Source organism: Rhyacophila brunnea, unplaced genomic scaffold (genome assembly GCF_057557595.1).
Source record: "Rhyacophila brunnea isolate RB1 unplaced genomic scaffold, BYU_Rbru_1.0 scaffold_10, whole genome shotgun sequence".
Lineage (NCBI taxonomy): Eukaryota > Metazoa > Arthropoda > Insecta > Trichoptera > Rhyacophilidae > Rhyacophila > Rhyacophila brunnea.
Genome location: NW_028232752.1, coordinates 6,085,085 through 6,098,456, shown reverse-complemented (window position 1 = coordinate 6,098,456; position 13,372 = coordinate 6,085,085).

Below are 13,372 nucleotides of genomic sequence, written 5' to 3'. Positions count from 1 at the left end.
GGTCTGGCAAGTACACATATTGTTTTTCAATATGTGTGTGAGTCAGGATATGGACCTAATAGGTTGAGCAAGTGGCTGACATCCATTTCTCGTAAAAACAAAATCTGTTAATACAAACCTCTACTCTGTGGAGGCCCATATGATCCTATTAGGATCGGACATGGTCGAAGATTTCTCTTTTTTCTTTCAATCACTTCTCTAGATTCAGCTGCATTTAATCTGTTTCCTTGATTTATTGCTGTGTTTGTGAAAAAAAGTAGTAATAATGTGTTCGTCACCTAACCTAACCAACTAACCGAATTCATGGTTAATTCAAATGTCAATAATTTTAAAGTTGCGTAGTGGTTCCTTTTAAAAGCTTCATCGAAAAGCTTCCACCATAGATTAAATAAATAGTATGTTAAAAAATATAGTACCCATTAGAGTTTTGTTGCTATGATGGTATAAACTACAAAGTTTAAACTAAGAAACTTTCTGATTGTGAAAAATACCCATCTGAGTTTTCGGAAAATTTTGAAGATGCCAGCGTCTCTCACGCTTCAAGAAAAACTGCCACTGTATGTGACAGACTATAGAATCAGAATAAAAACTTCCCGCACAGAGCCGCGAGTATTTAAATAATTCAAAGTTGTGAGCGAAATTGAATTTGTCGCGCGGAATTTTACAAAGTTATCGGTATGTCATCTCACCCTGGAACGCCTTATCGAATGTGACTCGCCTTTGTTCGCATGTGAAGTGGCACCAGATGTGAAATACTCCACATGTGAAATACTCCAAAATGTGAAACGCTTCCTGAAGCATGCCCGGAGGTGGTTGAAAGGGATAACATCCATCTTTTCACGACGTAACTTATTCGGATTCAATACAGCCGCGTTCTTTTAAGTCCGTGATATTGAAAGGTAGAATTCGACTAGAAAATTCATGGAATGTTACACACATTGTGACGATAACATGTCTTATAATAAATTCACCCTTCCATCCTACTCTGGAGTGAAATAAATAAAATTACCACATACAATTATAAAATGACTCGAAAGTAGTCAACGAGAAATATATAAATCGCTCCGTTTGGACTTTACAAACAAAACTACTGATATAATAATTAATATATCTCAATATCAGTGACGTTCCTAAAAATTCGTTAGTTATCCACTCACCAGTGGCGAGAGATGGAGGTAGGTTATTAAGACTCGACATAAGTAGTACACAATAAACTTTGTCAGTCATAGATATTTGTTTTCATTTAACTAGGAATACAATTATTTGCAGATGGCGCTGGTTAGTTTTTAAAATACAATTAAACCGACCGACAAAAATCGAGCACACTTTTTTAGTCATATTCATTTGTTTTAATTGAATTAAGAATCCATATTATTATAAATGGTGTTGGTTAAATTTAAATAAATCATTAAGCCCTGCCTTACCAAACTATAACCGATAAAATTCTTCTATCTATAAAATATCTAAAATTATGTATGGTTTTTAATGGCATAATTTTAGATATTTTATAGATTAACGAATATTTTTTTGACTATTATCAGCTATTACGGCTTGGCTTAGTCAGGGGTTAATTGAATTTTCAAAACTAACAAACATTATCTACACTTTTTAGTATTAGTTCAATGAAAACAAATACTTTTGACTGACAAAGTTTAGTGTGCATGCAATTAATGTCGAATCTTAACAGTCTACTTCCAGCATTCGCCACTTCTACTTAACCTTTTCATTATTTATTTTCGGTTAACTTAAGCAGACAAAAATACACTAAAAATCTTTAAATTAACATATACACCATATCCACAAAACATACTCCCAAAAAATTTAGGCACGTGGAGGTATGTGACGCTGACAGGTTTTATATGTGCGATAAACCGCAATTTTAATACACGAAGAATTGTGTTGTCAAAATTTTCATGCTTCGATTATATTTTACTAAGATCGCTATTTTCTAATAAAGCGACCCCATTGTCTGCTTCATTGAAAACTGCCACAGTTCTCAAAAGTTGTAGTATTTGCATTCGTTACTTGATTTGCCGCCCTTAATAATATGCCGCCAACTACTGTGCAAAGAGCCTACTGCGCGACGGTAAGCGGAAACTGTGCCTCTGTTTACAACACGAGGATTCATATCTTATCTTTCTCTCACTCATACAGCAGACTAAAGCTATGCAATACGAATCAAGTGATAGGAATAGATCACGTTAGCTTTTTCATGGTTAATTTTAAAACGACTTTTACGTAAGTTAAAAACATATGAATGATTAATGAGAGCTGATTGAACAGCAAACAATCATAAGATACTGTAAGTCCCAAAGACTACGATGGGCGGGACATGTGGAGAGAATGCCTGAAGTTAGAGCGCCAAGGATCATGACGAAGTGGCTACCCTAACGGAAGAGACCCAAAGGCCGTCCAAGAAGGAGATGGGCTGACGCCGTAGAAGTGGACTGGCTTCATATAGGAAGACCCGGTAACTGGATAAGTGTGGCGAGAGACCGGAGTGAGTGGAGAGCGGTTGTGGAGGAGGCCAAATCCCACCCCGGGATGTAGCGCCGTGGAAGAAGAAGAATGATTAATGCTTACCCTTCAAAAACTCAATAAATTCATATTATATCCAAACTGAATGTAGATATTATACGCTTTAGCATTTTCACAACTCGATTCCTACGGTATTGTTATGTTTCTCAGGTAGGAAGGCAAAGGAAACAGGTAGCTTGGGTTGACAGGAACCTGATGTGTTTTGATGGTGTTATCCATCTTTCGTCTCCTTACCAAAGACTGGACTTATGTGCAACTCCTGAGTAGTACATATTCACAGCTGTTACGTTGAAAAACCGTCGTCTTGAAGATAATTATCAGGTGATTTACCTTTAAGTATGTCTTTACACTAGATGGCAAACAGATGATCAGGAAACAATAAGCTTTTACGAAACTTACAACATTAATGTTTATTCAACGAAAATGCAAGTACATATACAGCGGACAAGATATTATACGCGTACAATGATTTAAAAATAACAGACAAAGGGCGCGAGGTGCGTGTCCCTTTTATACATTTTTGGTTATATCATTTTAATTAGTTTATTGACGTCTTTTGTGTCATATCCGGCGTAGCTCCATACTCCAATGACTGTCTGATGCCCTACACTTGTGTTTATCAGTGGCGAAGACTCCATACTAGGCGATCATTTGATGCCTACCTTCTTAAGAAAAATATTTTTTAATTGAATATTGACTTATTTATATAATCACTTGATTATATTCTATAATATAATTTATTTTGCTCGGTATGTGTAGGAATATATTGCACACTAATTACAAAACAATCTGCAAAGGTTGCAAAGGCACCACAGCGCGCCATCTGTCTTGAAGTAAATAAAGGTCGGATTATATCTTAAATAATTCTCAATTTTTTTCATATGGACTTTGCGTCACGTAGCCCCGCCCAGTCTATTGAATTGTATGAACTAAGGTAAGCTTCGATCGCAGGGCCTAAAACTAAATTAGATAATTTAAAAAAATAATTTCTATGTTGTTTATTCGAATATTAATAAATATAGATTGTTTTTAAAAATAAAAAGAACTTTATCTAATGATTTTTGATGTGTATAAATGTTTTGAAAAAATACGTAATTTAAACAGCTGATCGCTTAATTTTATGTTGTCAGTGAGTTTTTGAAGTTTCAATCGTTGTCATTAGTGTGAACCTATTCATTAGTAGTAATATCGTATTATCCTCTTATATCTCGTAAGTATACCTGACAAGTGTGTTCTTTTTATCAGATCTCCACAGCCTACCTCTTTCCAAAAGTCACCCTTCGCCACTGGTGTTTATCAAGTTAGAATATTCTGTAGGTACTGAATCATATCACGTAGGCTATTGTTTATTAACCCTTATAAACTTGCAAAGTTTGGTAGGTATAACCTACTCTGAAACTTAGGATAATGTATAACAGTGCGATCGACCAAAATCTATCCCACGATTGACGTTTTAGGTATACCTGATTTAAATTAAATTATCGTCCGAAGATACTTGATGAAAATTAAATTTATTAATACTTAGCACTTTTCCATCCAAAACCGGTCTTTGTAGAATAATGTACAAAGCTTGAATACATTTGAATTGTAAATTTTCTTCATTTTATTGTTTCAAGTTGGTGACTTCTATTGTGGTCATGAAACCACATTCAAAACATTTGCATAATATTAGCAAGGTTTTCGCTACAGAATATTTGCAATGAAATGGAATTTTGAAAGCGGAGAATAATTAGGTAGTGTGATGGCAAACCGTTATAACTACTGTTTACACAATTTTACAGGAGAGAAAAAACAAAGCTTTGAAATCAGTCTGACAAGAGTTAGTTTATAAGATATTTTGAAGTATTTTATATCAAAATAAGTGGAATTAGCATTCCAACACAAACCATAAATCATTTCTTTTAAAAGGATTGAAGTTTTAGGTAGTTATAGGTAAATCATTCTACAGTGGCACCATAGGCGTTTCGCATATGTATTGGAATTGTTTGCTGCAATGCCTGATTTAATGCTAACAAACAAAACTACTACAACTGCAAGTCGCTTTTTCCATACCCATGGTGCCACTGTAGAATGATTTACCTCTATCTTGCATTTTAAGCAGGTAAATTTTTTGCCATATCCACTTTTTTTAGATTTGGTCAGATGCAGATATCATTTAACGTTACTTCGTGACCAATAAAGTTGCAGCTCTAATATTTTACCACATCAAAGAATGTATAATTTAGAACATATTATGGAAGAAAACTTAAAAAGTGAAAAAAAAACTGCAGTTATAACCGACTGCCATCACAGTACCGAATTAACAAACGTAAACGGCTGCGATGGCCGAGCGGCTACCGTATATTATGATGTCGTAAGTCACGGGTTCGAATACCGGTTCTGCAGGCGCGCATACAGAAAAATGGTTTAGTGGGGGGGTCTATTTCGAAAAAAAATATCTATTATAATCTATTATTGATTTTTATGGCGGCGAGAGGGGCGTAATTAACCAAATATTCACATTTACCCCTCTCTTATTACTTATACCTTCTCATCGCTTCAACCGTAAACCCTCCGTACTTTAACCAGTACATTCTCCATTCCCAGACACGCATTTTGAGTCTGGCGATGAACACCTGGTCGGCAGTTATAACTATGGGTGCTCATCTGTGAGATATAGTACGAGATATAATGCGCGTGGCCTCGGTCATAATAATTATTAAGGTTGTTAGTGTCCGTTTGTTTCGTCCAAGCTATTTTGTCTTTGAAATATACCGTATCAGAATACTCAAGAAAACATTGGAAGGCTCAAATGGGTGCACGCAATATTTCATCACGGGTTTTCCAGACACCACATACTTTGTCGTAGAACGCCGAAAGGAGTAGAGTCAACTCATTGAGACGGCTTTTCGCCAGCCGAATCATCCGGGTCACGATTATCAATCATGAAGTCCTGGTGAAGTGGAAAATAGTTAACATTGGATGCCCCAGATAATTGAACCATGGAGTAAACTCGTTGAGAAGGCTTTTTGAAAGCAAATCAACCTGGTCGCGGTAGTCAGTCATTAGGTCCTGATGAAGGAGAAAAACAATTAATATGCGATTTACCTAAATAATTTGTATTTTTTTCGTTTATGTGCGCGCCTAGTCCACGTCAAAGCGTATTCATCAGCTTGGTGGATGGCAGACCAGCGCTCAAAACGGCAAATTTTACGAACCGGAGCGCTTAATAATTTCCGAAAGTATTAACATAGTTATCTACCTTTAAGCACACTTAAAGGTAGATTAGATCTAGATTTAGATATATGGTAGATTAGAACTAGATTTTTTGTTATATTATGACCTATCTAGCTCCGATGGTCAAATTAAGTATTCCACGAGACGGAGCGATAATTTTAGCGATTTCATGAACCGGAACGGCGTTCCGGTGCGCTCCTGACCATTTTGAGACCTGTGGCAGACAATCATGCAGGAAAGGCATACCAGACACTACATAACATAATATTATATAATTCAATACGATTAAGACAAATTTCGTCTGCTTAGACTCATATTTTCAAGTGATACACAAATTAAAAAAAATGTTGAATCTAGTAAGATAAAATATTAAATATTTTTTTAACACAGAATAGTTTCGTAATATTGAATAAATACAATTTATTGTTATCGTTTAATCTAATATAAATTAATAACCTATAATATAAAGAGTTTAAACCAGTGTAGTCAATTAGATTTAGAACAATTTAAATACAGGCGAACGAAACTAGTCTTGGTTATATTGACTTGTGTGTTTTAAGTTATATTTTAATAATATCAACCATAATAATAATTGTCAGTTAATAAAATTAAAGTAAATAATATGATACATCATAGTTGCTGCATTTCATGAGACAGTTTTGTCCGCAGTGTGTTTGCCTGCGGTAGTCTAATGCTACAGTTAAAACTGTTAGTGTATAGCCATTTACTGAAACTGAATACACATTTTTCGCATTTTTTCTTCCGCACGACAGAGTAGCAAGTACATCAATGAATATATTTTGTATATGTGCGAGTGGATTTCGCTCGAGATACACATTCGTAAGTCTCTTGGATTATACTCCATTGCTGCGGAGTGGAGAAAAACGTGTTCGAGAGAGCCGCGAGGGGAAGTATAAATAAGGTTGTAGGCACCCAGGGCGATATTTTTAGTCAGCTGTAAAACCTTTTAGCTTGTATCGACATCGGATGGAAACATTTAATGCCTACATGGACCTACACTTACGCATTTACCAGCGTTGGAAATTTATTGTAACCGTGATGAAGACGGTTTCAGACGACACGTCGGAGTTTGGTAAAGGCGTTAGTATGATTTTAAGTCATATAACTTAATTGTTCTTCAATATATTCAAAATAGGCCTGCCATTTGGGTATCAGCTGCTCTTGTGCGTAAACTTAAATGCTACTCTAATTAAATAAATAAAAAAAAAAACTACTTTTTCGGTCATATCTGTCGACTAAGAGCGACTAAGAGCGACTAAGGCGACAGGATACCACGCGGCGCCTCCAAGAATCCCTGTTGCTTGCTAGTCTTCTTGCATCGTTTCAGGTCAAACCAGCATCCCGTAGCTCAGCCGTATTCACTATATACCTATATAATATCGTCTCTGTTCTGGCAGAACACACTAACTGGAGAATACTAGTTTTGAGTAATTTGACTTTGAAGTTGCTAAAATGTTTGAAATGGTCTATCATGTGAGTTTATTAAGTAATCGTAAAAAGGATGACTTTAAAATAAAGAATGTTTATTTATTAAGAAGGTTTCCAGACGGTAAAGTTTGAAATAAGGAACATTTTGGTATAACTAACTCAATTTATGTCATTTTTTCGAATTAGTGTCTTCTGCCAGAACAGTGACGATATTTAGCTACCTTCCAGGACGCCGGAATATGTTGGTTTGAAGAACAGGCAATCCAAGTTGAAGTTCTCTTCTGGCATCCGCAGCACGTGGCCGAGCCAACATCGCCTCTTCACTCTCATCGTGATGAGAGGCTGCTTGGTGCGTTCTCTTATCTCCTCGTTATTTTTAAAGCCATACCACCACACAACCAGTGTCAGTCGCATACTTCTGTTTTAAAAGCTCAGTATAAGGTTGCTATGAGTTTTCGTAAGGTGCCATGATTCGTTACCGTAAAGCAGCACCGTCAGAATGCAAGCGTCGAATAGGCGGCATTTGATTTTGACTGAGTACAATCGTGAGTCCCAGACACTCCGCATCGAGTTGAGTATTGCACCGGACATTCCCATTCTAATAGCGAGCTCTGCAAAATGCCATATTACATGATGTGTAACCCCCAGGTATTTGAAGCTATCAACGCTCTCGATGTTTTGCTCGTTGCTAATCAGAAGGAAATCTGGATCTGAAAAAAATAGGTACCTACCGTCATACAAAATTTTCAACAACAGACAATCGAATTTTAAAACATTTATATAAATAAGTATCTTACGAAGGTTTAGATGGTTTGTGACGAATACTGGGTGTGCGTTGGTATGACTTTTGGAGTAACGAGGAGATAAGAGAGCCGGCTATACAGCCTCTCATCATCCTGAGAGTGAAGAGGCGACATAGACACGACCTGACTGCAAACACCTGCAGAAAAATTAAACCTGGCTTGCCTGTTACTCAAGCCAACCGAATTCCAGCGTCCTGGAAGGCCGCTAAATACCATCTATAGAGTGGATACGTGATATTGGCATGACCAGGAATGACGCAAGAAGACTACTGACGAGCGACAGGGATTCTTGAAAGTACCGTGTGGTGTCCATATGATCCAGAATAATTTAGTATATGTGTGCATATCCTCGTGCTTAAAGTAATATGAATGGTATTGTGAAGACGTGTAGTTCCAAAGTAAAATATTAATATAGGTGGCAGCACTACTTAGTTTATTTAATATACTAATCTAAAACCAGTAATTTAAAATGTTTCTAGAATATAATATTTACTATGAAATGACTGCAATGACATATTATTATGTTTTAAGTAAAGTGCATTATTTTCTCTGATCGTCAGGGAGAATATCTTTGTAAAAGGATATTCATAATCCTTTGACAATTTTAATTCTTTTATAGAAAAGAATTTTTGGGAAAATGAGAAAGGCCTGATTTGTAGCACAGTATTATGGAAACACTACTTACTTATACAAATATATAAACCATTTTGTCATTGTATAGTTGTGTATAACATTAACATAATTTACAAACTCAACAAAGCACCAATATAAAAGTCACCGGTGAGATTATGACATTAGCCGAATTATATATTAATTACTCGTAGTCCAGAAGTCAAACCAGCAACATGTAATTAGATTCATGTCATTTTTTGGTCAGTTAAAATCTATTCTAATATTTCAATGATCACAATCAAGACTAAACTGAAGTAAATTAATCAAGATTTTAATAATTTATTAATCCTGCCTTGTTTCCGTATTACCAGTTCAACAACTTAACAACTCGATTACATCTAGCGATCTGGGTGTCCTTTGAAAAATTATTTAAAATATTTTAAATGTAATCTTATATAGCTGTAATTCTATATTTATTATTGATACACAATCTTAGTGTTGAAAAGGTTTTATTTCACCACAAGTAATCTGACGGCATTCCAAATTAATGAACTTTCAGGATTAAAGAACTTTTTATTTAATCAGCATATAAAAAGATATTTCTGAAAGTTTGTATCAGAGTTTTCGTTTGAACTAACTAAATATGCAATCTGTAGTTATGAGTTTCAAGAAAGTTTGGTAAGGTATTGAAGGATTTTATTCAGTAGTCGATTGACAATATAATGGAAAATTATGTAGTTAGATAGTTTTGAAAAAAATACAGTCGAGAATAGCAACTGTAATAATAATCACAGTTCTCTGCCAAATTCTGCGCACTAAAATAAATCGCATTTGCGCATGTTCAAGATTAAATAATTTCAGTATACAACAATTCGCTTGAAGGCATTTGGGGCTTCAAATGTTATTGTAATGAATTCATTCACGAATCCATGATCCAAATGACTTTAATCCAACCGTGGGATTCCAGCCATTAATAATTTAGATGTGCGATTTCAGTCCACTACTCTACTGCAGGTGACAATATTGTTGTATCAATGTGTGACCTATAATATCAGTATATCCAAATTTATAACATGTCTCTACCTAACCCTTTAGAGTTAGATACATAGCTTGTACCGGCATACCTGTATCTATAGTCTAAGGGCATACCCCACGGCTCACTTTTGACGACGAATTATGAGTCCTTTTTTATGTTGTGAAAGCCAATTGAAAAATATACCTTCAGAGTCGACAGGTTCAAGACCTTTTTTTGAAGTCTTTTCTGACCTGCCAATTGAGAATTTTCCTTTCAGTATCAAATGGCAGGGACATTTTTTATACGCAATATCATTTATCTTTCCTGATTTTTTAAATTAAGTTAATATCGTCACTGTTCCGGCAGAAGACACTAATTTGTTGACTTAGTTATACCAAAATGTTCCTTATTTCAAACATTACCGTCTGGAAACCTTCTTAATAAATAAACAGTCTTTATTTTAAAGTCATCCTTCTTACGATTACTTAATAAACTCACATGATAGACCATTTCAAATACTTTAACAACTTCAAAGTCAAATTACTCAAAACTAGTATTCTCCAGTTAGTGTGTTCTGCCAGAACAGAGACGATATTATATTATAATATGGATAATAAGCAATATTATAGTATTTTTGGTGTACTATTTATTATATACATAGACTTACTATATAATATAGTACATGGTACGATTATCTAATTATAATTATGAGTAAATTGGTGAGCTATTGTACCGGAAACGGCCGTATACCATTGAGATAAAAAAGACACGTTTTTCGTGTAACATTTCACGAGCACCTACATACTTGCTAGCCTAATTTCGAATCATTGAGAATTCTATGTAAAAATATACGATATTAGAAAAAAATACCAGGTGGCAGTGTCACCTGTCAACGTTATTGTCGGTGTGCTCTTACAATAATACTCGTATCATAATAAAAGCAATGTAGGGTAACAATCACAGAACAGTTAATAAATATAATTCCGATAGGCTATATTCAATACACTACATTTTGACGCAGGGTTTTTAATATGTGAGTGTCCTACGAAAATGAACCACGCATTATGGACGTGAAATAGTGTGTGCAATACACCAATATTAAATGAGCGTCAATGCATAAAGCGAGAGCAATTGTCAATATTCGACGTATGACGTATTCTTGACACATGTTTAAGTTTATACCGTATTCTTCCGCACTCGAGATCGGTTGCTTGCTACTCCTAATCCGTTAGTTATTTCAGTTCCCATTATTTCTGAGTTCCCTAGTTACAATATTCATAGCTAAAGTACGCGTCGATTTGAATGCCAATATTGGTAGTTATCTATTACAATAAAGCCGGTGTATTTCAAAAGTGAGTAAGATTAGAAGCGTGTGAGTGAAATGCGTATACGTGACTAAGTGCAGCGCGCATTAGAGGGATGAAATGTGATTGTTCTATTTATGCGATCGCGCAACAAAGATTCAAACTGTTTCACATGCAAATTTACATGCGTCTAAGAGAGTCAGCTTATCTGATACAAAGTTAAAAAATATGGTTGCTGATGAGTTTGGAATAATACTCACTAAGTAATAGTTGGTAAATTGATACCAGAAAACCTGGACTGGAATGAGGCTATAAAGAAAATGTGCCAAAGTATGTGGATAGATTTTCACCATAGGGCATCATTAGAAAAGGGGAAATGGAGTAAGTCTATTCTACCAAAGAGGTGCCCTAGTTTGTAGAGTCTTCTTTGACGAGGAATGAGCTTAAGTTAATACTGAGGCTAAGAACAGGGCACACCATGGGCAAAAGATTTGATGTCCTCAGCGATGCGATGAATGTCATGTTTTAGAGGACATTGTACATATAGCACTACAATGCCCTAAATATGAACTTCACAGAGTACAGCTGCGAATTGCGGATATCTATGAGAATGTCGATGAATTGAAAGGTGTCCTGGCGGTGGGTAAGACGGAAGAGCTAGGCAAAATTGTACTGTTATTTAACAGAATAGGAGTGAGGACCTGATCGACGGATCCCCTTCTAGAAGAGAAGAGGCGATATGACAGCGAGTCGCAGTCAAAGCCTCGGTAAAATCACAAAAAACAATAGTTTGTAAATTCGTTGGCACATTGGCCAGTAGTCGATGGATGTAGGTTTAAGTCCCGATCGGTTTTTCAAAAATATTTTTTCTAATAGGTACGTTTTTGAGTTGTTTAAATTATTAATGATAACTATATTCTGAAATCTTATATATTATTTGTTTTCAAATTAGAAATTTTACTCGTTGATTATTTTAACACATTTATAACCCCACGTCTCTGGAAACTTGTAAGTATGCAGTTCGACGTATTACACTTCACCGCGAAATGTTGTTTCAGAAATATGGCCATATATTAAAGACCGTCTAACCTCTTTGGGTCGTATAGTACTGATATAAAATTAATGTCCAAATAAACACGATTCTTGTCGGTTTACACTTTACAGCTTTAAGCCTGCAGCAAAAAAAAATGAATTGTCGATATACTGGATTATTATTAATATGATTATTATTTTGTTAGTTTAGGTTCGATTAGATTAGGTTGGGTTAGGTTTTCATTTTTGAATTCATGAATTTTGCGAAAATCAACTATGAAAATTGAATTAATGTTAATATTGAATCTAACAAAATTGGAGTCCGTATCAGTATTGCCAACCGTACTACAATTATTATAGTACAATACTATAATTTTGATTCTGCAAAAAATGTGAAATACTATACTTTTACGCCAAATATGCCTAAATACTAATGAAATGTTCCTGTACTATATTTTTTTTAACAGAAATACTGTAATTTTTACGCCTTTGTACTATAATCAGCATAGAAAAAGATGGCAACACTGGTCCGTATATAGTATACGCTAATCTATTTCCGATAGAAAGCTCACGGCGAACTGTGGCACGGTGAAGTACAATTTACATGTAAAGTGTTGTTAATTTTATAAAATTGTTGTGATTATATGCTATTAACTAGTGGATCACAAAGTATAATTTTGATTATAAAATAATATTTTTTTTAATATCCGCAACCCCATAAAATCATAGACAACGTGTTACGTATAATTTATATGTAACCATAACCGCGGTACGCGTTCTGTGGTGTGGGAAACACTGAATTAGGGAATCCAATCCCGAGCCAAAATTATGATCCCGGGATTTCGGGATTAAAATTTGACAATCCCGGGACTGGTCCCGGGATTGGCATTTTTTTCCATTGTTAATATAAAATTTTTATATTTACAAATAGCATTGATGAAATCGGTCAAAAATAAATCTAGTATAATTAATTATACTATTTAAGACATTTATTGTTAATATTGTACGTTCAATCTTGGAAATATATAAGTTTAATGGAGTAAATAATATTGTAATATAAATAACAATGTGAATTTAATATGAGATCGCTGATTCTGATAGTAAAGACTTAATGAATGGGTCAGCGAGACTTAAAATAGGAAAGCAAATCCGCTTCATAAATCTTATTGGTCAGCCAAATATGAAACTGCCGTAAAACGTATGAGATCGTGGTGGAATTACTTTGTTAATAGTGTGAAACATTATATTTTCCAATCTTTATTATTTTTAATAATTTATGTGACAAAATAAAATGAATCAGCAACTTACACATGGGTATAAATCAAATTTCATTCAAACTCAGTTTATTCGGGATTATGTTTATCAATCCCGGGATTCATAGGTATCGACAATAGCTCGGGATC